The sequence below is a fragment of the Nothoprocta perdicaria genome, unplaced genomic scaffold (genome assembly GCF_003342845.1).
Source record: "Nothoprocta perdicaria isolate Ctin4 unplaced genomic scaffold, notPer1 scaffold_61, whole genome shotgun sequence".
Classification (NCBI taxonomy): domain Eukaryota; kingdom Metazoa; phylum Chordata; class Aves; order Tinamiformes; family Tinamidae; genus Nothoprocta; species Nothoprocta perdicaria.
This window is the reverse complement of record NW_020455877.1, coordinates 2,880,453-2,886,452: the sequence shown is the minus strand read 5'-3', so window position 1 is coordinate 2,886,452 and position 6,000 is coordinate 2,880,453.

Genomic DNA, 6,000 nt, shown 5'->3' with positions numbered 1-6,000 from the left:
TGAAGAGGCTAAAGTTGGCCCTCCTGAAGTCCGGCGTGGCAAGGCTACTTACTGCCCTGCCTCCTCCTTGTTGGATCTTGAACTCCACTAGCTCGTGGTCACTGCAGCCAAGGTTACCCCCCACCTTCACATCTCCAACAAGGCCCTCTYTGTTTGTTAGYACGAGGTCCAGCAGCCCACCTCTCCTCGTCGGCTCCTCCACAACCTGCGTCAAAAAGTTGTCATCGACGCACTGCAGAAACCTCCAGGACCGTTTGTGCCTCTCCAGCTGACGTCAGGGGACTTTGCATGGTCATTGAGCTTGCAAGCCTTATTTTTTGTGCTCTGAGTTCATAAATAAGTAATGCAACTAGGAACACAGGAATGGTGATTATGGTTTGGTATTGAACCTCTTATTTTTATAGTAAGCCTCTCCCCTAGATAGCTGCTTCTCCTTATTTACCATCAGCTGATATGTTCCATGTACCTCTCTCGTCCATGACAACTGCTGCATTCTCTGTTTCTATTTCCTGATTCTCATAACTGATTCTTATAAATGCACACTTTCGGAGCTTTTGTATCAGGATATTATGGGAGACAGTGTCGGAAGCCTTGCTTAAGTCAAGGTAGACAACATCTATGGCTCTCCCATTGTCCGTTCAGTCAGTCATCCCATCATAGGAGGCTATCATGTTCGACAAACATTACTTCCCCTTGGTGAATCCATACTGACTACTCTTCATCACCTTCTTTTCCTTGACATGCTTGACATGCTTAGAGATGCTCTCTAGGATGAACTGCTCCATCACCTTTCCAGGGTCGGAGGTGAGGCTGACCGGCCTGTAATTGCCCGGCTCCTCCCTCTTGCCCTTTTTGAAGACTGGAGTGACATTGGCTTTCTTCCAGTCCTCAGGCACCTCCTCTGCTCTCCATGACCTCTTGAAGATGATGGAGAGTGGCTGAGCAATAACCCCTGCCAGTTCCTTCAGCATTCTTGGGTGCACCATATCTGGGCCCATAGATTTATGAGTGGCCAGTTTGCCTACATAACCCCTAACCCAATCCTCCTTGACCTCTCGTTTATCTCTCTTTTACCTAGGCTCTCTAGTTCTTGCGGACAAACCTTGCCATTTACCTTCTCTGCATCCTCCGTCAGCAAGGCACCCTCCCCATTCATCAGCGGGCTAATGTTTTCCCTAATCTTCCTCTTGCTGCTGATATATTTATAGAAGCCCATCCTGTTGCTTCTGACATCCCTTGCTAACTCCAATTCCAGACAGGCCTTGACCTTCCTTGTTGCATCCTTGCATTCTCTGACAATGTGCCTATGTTCTTCCCATGTGGCCTAGCCCATCTTCTACATGCTGTATGTTCTCTTCTCATTAAGTTTACCCAAGAGCTCCTTCCCCATCCATAGAAGTCTCCTGCTTCTTTTACTTCTTTCTTGTACGAATGCGCTGATCCTGAGCTTGGAGAAAGTGGCACTTGAATATTAACCAGCTCTCCTGGACCCCCCTTTCCTTCTAGGACCCTGAAGAGGTCAAACTTGGCTCTCTTAAAGTTCAGTTGCAATCCTACTTCTTGCCCAGCTTCCTCCATGCAGGATTGTGAATTCCAGTATCTCGTGGTCACTGCAGCCCAGCCTGCCCCCAACCCTCACATTTCCCACTAGATCATCTCTGTTTGTTAGTTATCAGGTCTAGCAGCGCCCCTCCCCTTGTTGGCTCATCAACCATCTGCATCAAGAAGTTATCATCTGCAATGTTCTGCAGGAACGTCCTAGACTTTCTGGTCCTGGCTGTGTGATTATCCCAGCAATTTTGTATTTTTTATTCCTGAATAGTGAACAATGAAAAGCCTTATTTTTTTTTAAATGATATCTCAACACCAGTAACAAGCATTCCATTCTCTGTAATAAAAGTTATCTATGAGCCTTGCTGCCCACTTCAAAAAAAATAGATTTTTACTATAATAAGAATTACTCTGCAATACCAGTACTCTTCAACTTCATATATATTCAATATCTGTGGCATGAGTTGAAGATGACAGAACTGTAATCAAAAATCTCTCTGATTTTCTATTTGTAACAGCTCATAGAAGTACTCACTAAGAACCAATCTTATATTCAGGATTTATAGCCTTTAAAAATCTTGGAGTAGAAGAATTAATATATTTTGCACTGCATTCCCTCATCCCTCTAAGTTATACCTCAGGTTGCTAAAGAATTTAGAAGACATAAACTTTGTAGATGATTGATGTCAATTCCAGAATTTATTTTCTTGCTTAGTATCAGTCCTGTAGAAATCTTCTAAAGCAAAAAGGGCATGTTGGGCTAATGGTAGTAAAAGTAATGGCTTGTATATTCAGTGGCATCATCATGCTAAAATCTTCAATCTAAAATAAGAATAGATACTATAAATAATAAAGAAATAACCTCATTGTCTGAATTCCTATCTATCCTCCAAAAGGTTTCTCTCACTTTACCAACAGTACATTTCTCTTTTCTATTTAAAGCTCTAGAAACCACCTCCCTCAATCTTGTCAATGCACCCATAAAGACATCTTAGTTTAAAAAGGTACCAAACCTCTGCCTCATTCATATCTTTGCTGACACCATCATCCACTTAATTTTTCTTTCTCCTTCCTTGCAGCACCATACTGATGTTGAAAAGCAAGTCTGAACAGAATCATAAAACAGAGGTCTTTTGGTGCTGATGAAGCAATTGCATAATTCCACACATCACAATCTGCTGGAAAGGGAACTATGAAAATAGCTCTATTGTGCTGTTCTACAAGAAAGAGTTTGTTTAGTGAGAGAGTGACCCAAAACAGTATACATGTGTATCTACAAATAGGGCTGCTATAAGAAGCTCCATATTTAGATAGGTAGTGGAATGAAAGGGATAAAAATAAAAATGTTCAGACATCTTACCTACCAAACATTTTCTTAAGCTTTTGTTTTGGGATGATGATGACCGGTGAAACAGTTCTTTTTGAGAAAAGTTTTAATTTCTTCTTGTTTGATAGAAAAATAATGCCTTACTACAGAATAAGTAATCTTTTTCTTTTTTTCTTTTTTTTTTTCCTCAGTATTGGACTGCACGTTTCATTTTTTCTTTTTTTTCTTTTTTTTTTCTTTTTATTTTCCTCAGTATTGGACTGCACATGTTTCATTTGGTGGCATGGTTCATTTGGTCTGAAAAGATCTTGCTTCCACTCATATTTCAAAGACGAATTTTAGTAGCTGAGAGACAAGAGAATATTGCTAGTATTTCTTAATATATCATTTCTTCTTATAAATATCCACTTAGAGCACCTAATACCCCATTTAAATTATTTAAAAGAAATCTTAATGAAAAAAAAAAAAAAAAAGTTCTTACTGTTGCAATGAGACCTGGCCAGATTGACAAATATACTCTGGAAAAAAGAGAATTCTTACAGTGATGTGGTCATAATCATAATGATAATCATAATTCATAAAGTGATGTGGCCATAACCACCTAACTAGTCATTTTTCATAGAAGACTTTGGATTTAATTCACAAGTGATAAACTTTTCTAACTGTTTATTATACAATCTCTCTCTCTGTCATGTGTTTGTGTATATGTATATATGCAAGCTCAGTTTATGAATCAGGGTTGTGATTTTGCTGAATTCTACCTTGGAAATTCTCAAATTCTTTGTCTCTATCATTCACTTAAAAGCTCAATTTTAGCAAAGTTATAATTCTAAAAAAAAAAAGTGATAGAATAAGGTTCCTCTTTTTCTCTTAGGTTAAGTTCCTTGGCAGACAAAAAGAGTCTAAGGAGCCAATGTTTGTGCCCATTAGTTAAATTAAGGATATCCATCATGACCTGAACATAAATCTCTTAACTTTTATCTGGTAATAACTTCTAAGTAGGATTAATGTTCTTTGGACCTAGCTCACAGGAGATGGGTATTTTTTCTGTTTGGCAACTTTACCTTTTAAGTGAGTTGTTAGATATAATCTATGGAGACCGTACAGCCAGATGCACTAATACAACATAACTTAATAGACTGGCATAGTCCTTACTGCAAGTGTACTTTTTAGAAGTAAAATTCTCAAATTCTGTAGACACATCTACACTTGCAGATGTACAGTTGTAGAAGTATCAGTTTAATATTTCATAATATATTGGTATCAAGCACAAAAAGGTTTCCAGTTAATCTTAGTTTTCACTTCTCTTACCTTGTGATTTAACATTTACTCCATTATCAATGCCTATGTGTGGCTTTCATGTCATAGTCCACAGAATCACAGAATATTCAAGGTTGGAAGGGACCTCTAGAGATCCTCTAGTCCAACCTTCCCACTCAAGCAGGCACACCTACAGTATGTGGCACAGGGTGGCATCCAGGCAGGTTTTGAAGACCTCCAGAGAAGGAGACTCCACAACCTCCCTGGGCAGCCTGTTCCACTGCTCTGTCACCCTCACTGTAAAGAAGTTCCTCCTCACCTGGAGATGGAACTTCCTGTGTTTCAGCTTATGCCCATTACCCCTTGTCCTACCGCTCCCCACCAATGAAAACAGCTTGTCCCCTTCTTCCCTGCATTCTCCCTTCCTGAACTTATACATGTTAATCAGATCCCCTTCTCAGCCTTCTCTTCTCCAGAGAAAACAGGCCCAGCTCATTCAGTCTCTCCTCATATGTGAGATGTTTCACTCCCTTAATTATCTTAGTTGCTCTTCTCTGGACCCTCTCGAGAAGCTCCACGTCCCTCTTATACTGGGGAGCCCAGAACTGCAGTAGGTTGACCCCTAATCTGTACTGGTGCCTGTTGTTATTCCTCTCCAGGTGCAGGACCCTGCACTTGTCCTTATTGAACTGCATGAGGTTCCTCTCTGCCCAATTCTCCAGCCTGTCCAGATCCCTCTGGATGGCAGCACAGCCCTCCAGAGTGTCGGCCACTCCACCCAGCTTGGCATCGTCCGCAAACTTGCTCAGGGTGCACTCCGTGCCCTCGTCCAGGTCACTGATGAACAAACTGAACAGCACCGGGCCCAGTACTGACCCCTGCTGACCCCTGGGGGACACCACTAGCCACAGGCCTCCAACTGGACTCGACCCCATTTATCACCACCCTCTGAGTTCTGCCATCCAGCCAGCCCTCAGTCCACCTCACTGTGCTCTCGTCTAGTCCACTCTCCTGGAGCTTCCGTATGAGGATATTATGGGAGACGGTGTCAAAAGCCTTGCTGAAGTCAAGGTAGACAACATCCACGGCTCTCCCCTCATCCAGCCAGCCTGTCATCCCATTGTAGAAGGCTATGAGGTTCGTCAGACATGACTTCCCCTTGGTGAATCCATGCTGACTGCTCCTCAATACCTTCTTCTCCTTCATATGCCTGGAGATTCTCTCTAGGATGAGCTGCTCCATCACCTTTCCAGGGACGGAGGTGAGGCTAACTGGCGTGTAATTGCCTGGCTCCTCCCTCTTGCCCTTTTTGAAGACTGGAGTGACATTGGCTTTCTTCCAGTCCTCAGGCACCTCCCCTGCTCTCCAGGACCTCTCAAAGATGATGGAGAGAGGCTGAGCAATAACCTCGGCCAATTCCCTCAGCACTCTTGGGTGCATCCCATCTGGGACAATAGATTTTTGAATGACCAGTTTGCCTAAGTGATCCCTAACCCAAGCCTTCTCAACCCGCGGAAGGTCTTCCTCTAGCCAATTTACATCTCTTCCACTTGAGCCCTGCAGTTCATGGGGGGTCGTCTTAGCAGTAAAGACAGAGGCAAAGAAGGCATTTAGTAACTCTGCCTTCTCGGCATCCTTCGTCATCAAGGCCCCTTCCCCATTCAGCAGTGCACTAACATTTTCCCTCGTCTTCTTCTTGCTATTGACATACTTATAGAAACCCTTCCGGTTGTCCCTGACACGCCTCGCCAACTCTAATTCTACACGGGCTTTGGCCTTCCTCATTTTGCATCTGCATTCTCTTGCAATGCGCCTGTATTCCTCCCATGTGGCCTGTCCCTTCTTCCACAAGCTGTACACTC